Source organism: Gavialis gangeticus, unplaced genomic scaffold, assembly GCF_001723915.1.
Source record: "Gavialis gangeticus isolate Ggan-Ray unplaced genomic scaffold, GavGan_comp1, whole genome shotgun sequence".
Classification (NCBI taxonomy): Eukaryota; Metazoa; Chordata; order Crocodylia; family Gavialidae; genus Gavialis; species Gavialis gangeticus.
This window is the reverse complement of record NW_017729027.1, coordinates 6162363-6173818: the sequence shown is the minus strand read 5'-3', so window position 1 is coordinate 6173818 and position 11456 is coordinate 6162363.

The window sequence follows — 11456 nt, the reverse complement described above, 5'->3', positions numbered from 1 at the left end:
TGGCTCACAGTGCCACAATGGGCCTTCTTCCATATAGCTCCTTACAGATAGCCCTTCACTGCATTTAACTACAAAAAGCCACTCCCATCTACATTTAAACCCTCTGAGACACCCAAATCTATCAGGCTCCCTTCAGGGAATTACAACTTGTCAAAGAGAAGATCCTTATTTGAACCTTTTTCCTAACTTCTGTCTTTCTTTAGGCTCCTTCCAGCAGACATCCTCCTTTATCAAAAGGCTGTGATGACTGTGAAACTAAAGCTGAGCTGGGCCTACTCACAAAAGTTAAAATACAAAACATTGATGACAACTGCATAGTGGAAGAGGATGTAAGTTTGTGGCTGGACCTTCCAAAAAGAAAAAATGAGCCAGCACTTCCAGCTTATCTTACTATATTTATGATGATTTTAAGCAGGCTCCTATTTGTCTGGTATATAACTGTGTGAAATGTCTATCCTTGATTAATTAGCATAGTAAATATCTCTTTGCAATTCACTCATGTTTATGTGTAGGAAGAGATATCCTCCATATGGGCTTTGATAGGTGTTTCCTCCAGATTTCCTCTTGTTTTGCCTCAGTGGTTCAATTGATCTTCCAAGGATGACTCCTCAGAAACCTCATATTTTTCCTGGTTATTAATCAATTTCTTGATATGTTCCAACTTGGTAGAAATTGATAACCTCCTGTTATTGAGGAAGGTAATTCAATCAACATTTGGACTTTCTGATAACCAATAATGAACAGTTTGATTAACAGGATTTTCCTGTTAATTACTGCTTGGGGTTCTTTCTTGATTTACACAACCACAAGCATGCTTTGAAGATGCTAATCTAAAGGGTATAAAAGAAGAATGAAACAGCTAACAGGGCATGCTTCAGCTACTGCACCCAGCTGATCTTTGGGTGAACAGATCCATACCTTGAGAAGCTGACAAGACTGAGACTGCCTCTTTTGCATGTAATTGGTGAGATACTATCACTTTTACTTCTAAATACTGGACTTTGATTTGCTTTAGGCTAACAGTGAATATTTGTAGTAAATAAAGCCTTTCTGTCACTCGTTGAATGAGTTGTCATGTCAATCCTTTATACACTAGTTCTAATCCCATTTCATGACTTAACATGACTTGAAGTGATTTTTTTAGCTAGACACCCAGTTCTCTGGACATGTTCTCCAGGCTGTCTCATTCTCTAGGCAGCTGGCTGCTTTTGTTGCCTAATTCTTTGCGGGGCTCTCTGATTCCCCTAGTAGTTGGGTTCCTGGGCAGCCACCTGTCCAAGAAGTAGTATTGTTCATGAAATGAGTAGCCCAGGGACCAGCTGCCACCAAGTCAGGTAACCTGGGAAGAAGACCAAAGTTCCACTGGGTTTCTCCTGAAACAGAGTAGTACAGGATTTTCTTCTTTTATAAAATATTTTGAAATTTTTAATATTTGTCACAGTTTAAGGTGAAAGCTCACCTTATGTTTTTCTTCACAGAAATTAAGACTTTTATGGACAGCTCTACTATTTATCCAGAATTCCGGATGGACAAGAACTTGGGAGGGGATGGATCTCTCTGTCTCCTTCCTCCTCCCCCTCTCCTGCTTTCCCATCTAGTTATGAAGAGAGGGAACACAACTTATAAAGAATGTCTTGCATAACTTTTACTCAGAATACCTCCTGTTACACTTAGGCAGTCATCATAATATATGCAAACTAAAGACTGAGTAGTGGAATTGAATTGAGAAAGGAAATGGAATGGTCAGAATTATTTCTACATTGTGACAAGAAGGATAGCAGTTTATGCTGGCATGTGCTTTATTCAAAGGTCCCATATCCTTTCAATAGAAATCCTTTTGATAGGAAGAATTTTCCATGATTGGGGTTCATCTACAGAGGATAGCCACAGAGATGAACTGCACAGAAATTCCTTCTACCCATGTAACTAAATAAAACTGAAATTACTATTGCCAGTTGGGCAGGGGAACCTCAAGTCAAGACCAGATAGCACTTCTCAACAGATTGCAGATCCCTGTCAGTGTGCTCCTCAGGGATCGGGGACTACTGTATCCACTGACCAAACCACATGCGAGGCTTAATAGATGGGGCTGTAGTGTGGTGAAGGGGCATTTGCCTATTGGACACCACACCCCAAAGGTGGGGAACCAAGTGAATAGACTCCTACATTACGGAAGTATTTTATATATTGTTCACCCATGCAGGCTATTGCTGTATTTTCCCAAATACATGCTGTATTCCCTTTACCTTGCTGCATAAATAGAATCAGTATCTGTGACTATCAAAGGCACTCATGGAAAATATTTAATAATCCCAGAAATTCTGGGTGGAGACTCAAGCTAGTCATTTTTAGGCAGACTCCTAGCTATTTGAACTTGGCCTTCATTGCTAGTAACAACACCTGGCAGGAGGGTTGTATATGAAACATATTGATCTCACAATTCAGATCTCATCTTCACATTTAACTTTCTAAAATGAAAGATGTCATACTTAGACAGAAGTCATAGGAAAAAGAGATTGCTTTAATATCCAGACATAGATAGCACAAAGTACCCATTAAGGAAGACTCGTTCATGTGTTTGCTTAGAGGTAGAGAGCTGAGAGCAGATTTTTGGCAATCTGCTATATCAAATTTTAGCTCTAGTACGAGTACATCTGTCAAACTGCTAGAGATTTTCACAACATTATCTTTGGGGTCCCTTATAAGGTTCACATTTCAGCACCTAATAAATGATGAAATCCCTTCTTTGTCTCATTTTTATGTATTGTGTATTTGAGCCATGGAAATTACAGTTAATATTACTTGCTTTTATTACAATGTCACCTAGAGGCCCCTACAAGGTCAAGACCACATTATACAAGGCATTGTACAAACCTGTAACATAAGACAGTCCCTTCCCTGAAGATCTTATAATGTAAAAATGCAAAGAGAGCTTGAGGAATGTAACATTGAAAGGAACCTTCTTTGTTTTAAATCCAGTTTGTTGCTACCACATTAAAGCACAAATAAAACCCTTTAAGTTCCATCTTAATAGTAGGTAAGGGGTTTTTTATTCCTATGTCTATTAGAAAGCTGTTTCAGAACCTCACTGCTTTCGTAATTAGAAACCTTCATCTAATTTCAGCCAATATTTATTCATGGGCAGTTCATATCTCTTTGCTTTTGTACCAGCACTGTCCTTTGGCTTAAATTGCTTTCTTCCTCCTTGAGGTTTAACCCCCGCTCCCTCCTATCCTGTCTATAGCTTGCTTTTCCTAGCAAAAAGAAGGCTTACTCTTAGGCTTAATTTGTACTGTGGGAGCAGCGCATTTAGTTACACCACCAAGGAAATAAGTTCTGTGTCCAGAAATGGGTGGTGAGGGGCACACCTAGCTCTCTGTTCAAGACCTGGGCCTCTTGCGGTCCACTTCTGGGTCTGCCGCTGAGTGCACAGGGGACTCTCCCCCCTGCATTCCCCTGGCTTGGCGATTGGCCACGGGGAAACCCTGGGTGCCCCCCAGACCCAGGAGGCACCAGTTGCCAAGTTGGGGGGTATGGTCCCCTATGCACTCCGTGGTGGACCCGGAAGTGAACCAGAAGTGCTTCTAGTCCACTTCCGGGTCCACCACCAAGCGTGGTGGGAACCCACCATGAACTCCCATGGGACGATCCATCTGCCCCACCATCTCAGTATTCACAAGCTGCTTGGTACCTTGAGGTATGTAGAAAAAACATACAAAGCTGAGTCTATGTCCAAATCGTCGAATCTCTCTGAATCAATTCAGAGGCTTCTGATTCAATTCAAAGAGATTACAGGGTCTCCTGATTTGATTCAGATTTGGAGATTTGGCTGCCAAATCAGGCCGAATCTCTGCCAAATTGAATCAGCAACTGAAACTTCACACAGCCCTACAAGTGAGCCCTGTAGATAGAGACACTGAGAAAGCCACTTGTGCGGGAGCTGAGGGAATAGTTCTCCATCAGCAGGACAGGAAGATGAGGGCCTCAGTAGGAGAACTCGGGTGCTTATATACTAATGCCAGGAGCATGGGGAACAAGCAGGTGGAGCTAGCCCTCCTATTCTCCAGTGTGCATTATGATTTACTAGGTATTATGGAGACCTAGTGGAACTCCTCACATGACTGGAGCAAAGCTATAGAGGGCTACACCCTGCATAGAAAGGACTGGGTGGGGAAGAAAGTTGGAGGCATTGCTCTCTTTGAAAGAGCAGTACACCTCCTTGGAGGCCAACACCAGCTCCAAAAATGGACAGCTTGAAACCCTTTCGGTCAAATTTTGGGGCGGGGGGGAGGGTGCAGAGAGCAAGAACTAACTGGAGGTGTATACTACAGACCACCAAACCAGGAGGAGGAATTTGATCTGGAGTTCACCCAAGAATTGCCTGAAGCTGCACATGCACTTGACATGGTTGTCCTGGGAGATTTTAATTATCCAGACATCTCCTGGGAGAAACATTCAGCTAAGTTGGATTGGTCACGATCCTTCCTGACCCGTGTCAAGGATCTCTTCCTGATTTAGGAGGTACATGGGCCAACCAGAGGTGACACTGCTAGACTTGGTCCTGGCCAAAGGAGATAACCTGGTGACTGACTTAAATATAGAGGGAAGTCTGGGTGACAGCGACCATGAAAACATCAGGTTCACTGTCCAACGTAAGGCAGACAAATTGGACAGCAGGATTGAAGTCATTGGACTTCAAAAATGCAAACTTCAACAAGCTTAGGTCACTAGGAGGGCAAGTGCTGGGGCACCAGGGACAGAAGACAAAAGGTGTGCATGAAGAGTGGTTGTTCCTTAAGGACACGATCCTTGAAGCACAAAGGAAGTCCATTCCCATGCAGAGAAAAGGTAACAGAGGGGCTGGGAAGCCCTCTTGGCTAAACAGGGAAATCACGGTCCTCTTAAGAAAGAAGAAAGAGACTTATAAACAATGGAAGCTCAGGGTGGGCCCCAAGGAGGACTATTCCACAGCGGTCCACATTTACAGGGAACAGATAAAGCAGCAACTGAACTTAGATTAGCAACGGGAATCAAGGACAAAAAGTCCTTCTTTGGGTACATAGGGAACAGGAGGAAAACAAATGGAAGTGTGGGGCCATTGCTTAACAAGTCAGGAGAGCTGGTTACCGGCACCCAGGAGAAAGCTGAACTCCTAAACAACTACTTCACCTTGGTCTTTCACTGGACCAAGGGGAAAACCACGCTAGGTAGAGTAGAGTATGAGCACGATAGGAATAATCGCCTTCCTACTGCTGACATAGAATTAGTGTATGACCAATTAAAAAAATTAGACATATACAAGTCAGGGGGACCGGATGATCTTCATCCGAGAGTGCTGAAGGAGCTGGCCAAAGTCATTGCGGAACCCCTGGCAAAGCTCTTCCGTAACTACTGGAGCTCTGGAGAAGTCCCTGAAGACTGGAAGAGGGCCAGTGTTGTGCCCATCCACAAGAAGGGCAGGAGGGAAGACCTGGGTAACTATAGGCCAATCAGCCTAACTTCCATCCTAGGGAAAATCCTAGAAAAGTTCATCATGGAGTCTATCTACGATCAGCTTGCAGAAGGTAAGACTTTGAATAACAGCCAGCATGGCTTTGTTGCAGGCAGGTCTTGCCCTACCAACCTCAACTCCTTCTATGACCAGGTAACGGACCACCTGGACACAAGAGAGCAGGTTGACATTGTATACCTAGACTTGCAAAAGGCCTTTGATCTAGTCCTCATGAGAAAATCGGAGGATTGTGGACTTAATTCCGAGACAGTCAGGTGGGTGAGAAACTGGTTGCAGGATAGGACCCAGAGTCATAGTGAACGGATCAGTGTCTTCCTGGCAAGAAGTGGGTAGTGGTGTCCCAAAGGGGTCAGTGCTCGGTCTAGTACTTTTCAACATCTTTATTAACGATTTGGATGTGGGGGTGAAGAGCTCACTGGCCAAGTTCACAGACAACACCAAGTAATGGGAAAGCATGGTTATGCTTGAAGATAGGCTACAGATACAGGCGGACCTAGACAGGCTAGCAAGGTGGGCAGATCAGAACCTAATAAAGTTCAAAATCGAGAAATGTAAACTGCTCCATGTTGGGATCAGCAACCCCAACATACCTACAAGCTTGGTGGTACCAAACTGATTAGCACCATGAATGAAAGGGACCTGGGGGTAATAATAGACCACGGTATGAATATGAGCTGGCAGTGTGATGCTGTAGCCAGTAGGGCAAATAATATCTGGCATGCATCAATTGATGCATCTCCAGCAAAACCAAGGAGGCAATTCTTCCACTCAGCACTGGTGATACTGCAGCTGGAGTATTTTGTCCAATTCTGGGCACCACATTTTAACAAGGACTTGGACAAACTTAAAAGAGTCTAAAGAAGAGCCACTCATATGATCAGAGTCTTAAAAGGCAAGTCATATGAGGAAAGGCTGAGGGATCTGGGACTCTTCAGCCTGAAAAAAAGAAGGCTGAGAGGGGACCTGGTACACTAGGGGAGTACATCAAGGGCTAGGTGAACTACTGTTCACCAGGACCCTTGAGGGAAAAACCAGGAGTAATGGCCACAAACTCCTGGAAGATCAATTCAGGCTCAACATTAGGAAAAACTTCTTCACAGTCAGGGTGTCCAGACCATGGAATAAGCTCCCCCCAAAGGTGGTACAATCACCTACCCTGGAAATCTTCAGGAGGAGACTAGACAGTCACCTTGCTGGGGTCACCTGACCCCCAGTTATCTTTCCTGCTTGGTGCAGGGGGCTGGACCCGATGATCTTCTGAGGTCCCTTCTGGCCTTACAATCTATGAAACATATCCTTAATTTCCTACGACAGGATCCCCCCACACATTCCCCTCATGGTGCAGCAGCAGCAGCCAGGGGCACTTTGGGTGCTTATGCCTGGAGCAAGCACTGATGCCCAGTGGCACGTGGCTCTGGCCAGTGCTGTATATCGGAGTGAGAAGTATAGCCCCAGCAGGCCACCTCTATTGCTGGAGCTCCCTGCCATGCACACACAGCCCCTGAAATCGCATGCCACTAGAGGGAAGCTCTGCACATTGGAAATGGCTGCCTTCAAGTCTCTCTGCCACGTAGGTCCCAGGACTCTGTGGGGAAGCAGGGGCTGGGGCTCCCCTTCCCCAAGCATCCCTGCCTGCTGCTGCTGCCACCTGTTGGAGCTGTGTGCAATGTGGGGGAGTGCGGGGAGAGAGGAGGGGGGACAAAGGGAATATGTGTAGCTCAGGAATTTTCCATCTTTACACAATGTCCATAGGCAGGGTGGGAGCAGTGTTCAGCAGAAGGAAGTATTGGCGCACTCTGAGCTCCAGGGAATGGCAGGCACTTGGCAGCAGGCACAATTCCTGCAATTAAGCTAAGCCATTCACTGGAGATCTAAGGGCTGGGACATGTCAGCTGCCATGGTCTCTGCACCAGGCTGGGCGATCATAGCTGCCAAATCTCCCAGCCTTGGACTGCATGAAACCCCCAAGCTAGAAGATCACAGCTGCTGTGGTCTCCCAACCTGGTGCAGCCCTGAGGTTGGAAGATCATGGCAGCTGCCATGGGGCCACTCAGCTCTGCTTGGCAGCCTCAGGAGCCTGTGGGGCACATGGGAGGTGTGGGAGATCGCATCCTACCTGCTGGTCTGGCCAGCGCAGGTAGCATGATTGCCTCCCCACCACCCAGCAAAGCTGAACTTCTGTTATGTTCAATCCTGGTTTAACCTATACTGCTTACAGAAGCCTGCGTAGGTTTGTGTGACTTTGTCTCAGGGTTTCTGAATGTTTGTACTTAGCCTAAGTGGTAAACCTAGTTCCTCCTACCCTGCATGTGTATATAAGATATATAATATATCTATGCAGTGCACGTATGTTATAATATGCGAGTTAAAACTAGCCTACAGAATACCAGTGGCATGGCATTTAGGGTGAGAGATGATGTTCTTGTACTTGCCAGGGGACCTGGTGACTGTCTATAAACTCACTGGGGGGACCAGAAGGGTTTAGGGGAGACACTGTTTCCCCTAGTGCCCCCTGGCATGACAAGGAACAATGGACACAAATTATTAGAGAGTAGATTTAGATTAGACATCTGCAAGAACTACTTCACAGTTAAGGCAGCTAGGAGCTGGAACCAGCTTCCTAGGGAAGTGGTGCTGGCTCCTACCCTGGGGATCTTTAAGAAGAGGCTTAATGACTACCTGGCTGGACTCATTTGAGTCCAGTCTTTTCTCCCGCCCAGGCGGGGGGTCGGACTTGAAGATCTACAAGGTCCCTTCCGACCCTACTTCTATGATTCTATGATTGTGTAGGTTTTGTTTTGTTTGTTCTTTGAGGCAGAAATTGACAAGGATTTCTCTGTGCATAGCTGTGAATTTAGTCCTATTCTGGTGACCAGGCTAATCTTCTGCCCATGATGAGCCCAGATTAGATAATCATAATAGTACTTTCTGGGCTTTAAATCTATAATTATGACTAGGAAGTGCTGTAATGTTTTAATTTATGCTCTTTTGAGTTTCTGGCTTGCTTTGATTGTATGATCACATGCTTGTCAGTGTAGGCTGAGATTTGCTGTCAGAGAGGTTTTACACTGAAAATCTGTCACAGAATTTTTATATTACAATTTATAAAATATCAATAGTAATTTCCAGTTATTTCATATTAAGTCACAAAAGAATCCCATAGCACTTTGTTTCCAGACAGACACAGAGTAACTGGATCAGTTAAGAGCAAAGGAAGCGACAGTGATCCGACACTAGTATAGAAACTATATTTTTCTGCTTAATCCACCAAAACAAAATTCTTACCTTTATGATAATATAAGTTTTGTCATTCCAGGACTGTAAAATTTGAATACAAATACATTCAGCCTCATTTTAAATACCACAGGACTCAAAGGTATATATTTCTATAAATGAACTACAACTACTTTGGCCATTGCTAACATTTTGTTCAAAAATTTATTTTTAGTCTCTAGAGATACAAGTCATGAAGACAGTGTGTACTTCTGATAGAAAGAGGATCAGAAGTCAGCAGGTAAGTTGGGTGATCTCACTGCAGAATCTAGCTGCTATCAACTATTATCCTCAGTGCTATCTCTGAGAGCAGTTCCTGGAATTATATTACTTGACTACCCAATCAATAGCAAGGGATGCAGTGGCATTGCTTCTGTAACAATTGCCTTAAAAAATGTTTAAGAGAAACTGAAGAGAGGTAAAATTATTATTTTTAAATCTAGGGCTGAAACTTTGTGTAGCTGTTCATTTCTTATTTACATTAGATTATGAACTCCTCAGGGTAGGGATTATCTTGCATACCATGGAACATTTTGTTGTCAATTAACAAATAAATAAAATGATAACTTTTACAGGACTTTTACCTGAGTAAAGGTGTACAGGATTTGGTCCAATTCAGTGCATCAGGGGTGTGATTGGGGCATGGCCAGTTGGGGCTCAGTGCTAGGAAGTTAGGAACCCAGGAGTCAGGAAGAGGCAAGGTCAGGAAGCAAGGGGTCACCAACTGAGGCCTAGGATCTAGCAAAAACTGAGGGACTGGAACAAGACCAAGAAGCATGTAGCCTACTGAACACTGAAAGAGCTGCTGTTTATTCGCCAGCAGCCACACCCAAGCAACTGGGGCCAGCCCAGGGCAATCAGGGAGCCAGAAGCCACTGTCATGCAGTATCAAGGCAGCTGAGGGTTGGTCAGTCTGCCTGCTGCCCTGATCCCTAAAACTATGTACTCAGAAGTCACCTGGACATTGGTAAAATGTACTTCTGGGCATTGAGGTATAATTAGATCATTAACTATTAGTCTCTCTTATACTTTAGACTTTGACATCTAAATCTTCTATTTCTTTTAATAGAACTTCAAGATGTCTGATTAACGCCAACTTTATTTTAGCAGATGTGTAAGTTACATGGAGGGTAGGTACAGAAACTAATGCCAAGCTCAGGTTTCACAGCTTCTTCTCTCAGCACAAAGGAAGGAAAATACTCTGGAAGTCCTTTAGTTTGAGACTTCCTCTATTGGATGTATAAATACAGTGCTCCATTTTAAATACCCACAGTAAGCCCTCCTGTAACATATAGAGGACACATCTTTTCTCTCTGTGTTATACATCACTAATAGCCAGAGGAGTTCCATAAGTAAATGTCAGCCCACTAGCGTGTACAGCAAGGAGAAAGAAAACCAAAATAGCTGCTATTTTTATTATTATCTGAGCTTCCTGGGGTAAATAATCCTCTCTGTCCTTCCTTCTGCTTTGTTTAATCATGTAATAACAATTTGTTCTATGCCTGGCTCTGAATTTGGTCAGAAGTAATAGAAAGATCAATTTCCCCCCTTTCTTTTGTTGCATATTTGGCATTTTTTGTTGCCTACACTGCCCTTTATGAATTAAAATCCACTTAAAAAAACAAGAAAACTAAGCTTCCATATGGGATTTTCTACTTAATTTCTGTGGAATAAAAAGTCCCAGAGAGACTACTAGACTGGACTATAATATACAGACAACAAGCTCTGCCTAAATGCCCTTTATCTCACCCAAAGTCTTGTTAGGTCTAACATTAGAGACCAGGACATAGGTGGTCAGGAAAGGCTACCTGATACTCTAGCAAAGTCCAGGAACTGGGCTTATGGAGAACCAGGTAAGCAAGTCAAGGAACTTTTGCAAAATTAGAAGCAAACACAAAAAGTCTGCTAAGACAGTGTATGGCTTTCTGGGGCCAATATTTAAAGGTGGGAGCAGGTGGGGGATGTTTCCTGTAGCCTTAGCAGATGGGTTGCCCTGATTCCTCAGTTAGGACCAGCTGGACCTAGAGCACTGCTCTGAGCTTGTTGTAGGCGAGGCCTGTTTCCCTGGAGCCTCAAATGACTGATTGCCAAGGATCATTCAGTTGGGATTGACTGGGCCCTGATCTGAGCTCAGTACTAAATATTTCACTTGTCAGATATAGTCTTAAAACTCAGATGTGCACCAGGAGAACAGGAGAGACCATGACCTCTGCAACTATAGCTAACTAGTTAGGAGAGGAACATAGGTAAGTCCAGCAAACAAACTGTACCCCAATCTCAGAGGAATTTAAAAAAAAGAGCAAGTCTGTGCCAATCTGACCTGGCAGGAAATTCCTTCCCAAGCCCAGATAGGATGATAAGCATGACCCTGAGCATGTGGCCAAGGCACTACAGCCAGGCACCTAAGAAGAGCCCCCAAAACACCTCAGAACACTGGACCACCCCATTCCCAGAGGATGCTGCAGTGAAAGGGGGGAGGAGAGAAAAAAAATAAAGGCAAAATTATGAATTGGCAGGGACTCCTTCCTGATCCCCTAGCATGTGACTGGCAAGAGCCTTGGAATATGAAATTTAATTATAATCCATGTTTTAATGCAGAATTGTAATTGTAATGAGCATATTTAAGGCGATGTATAACTTCCTGTTTTGCCAAGGACACACAGGGCGTGTC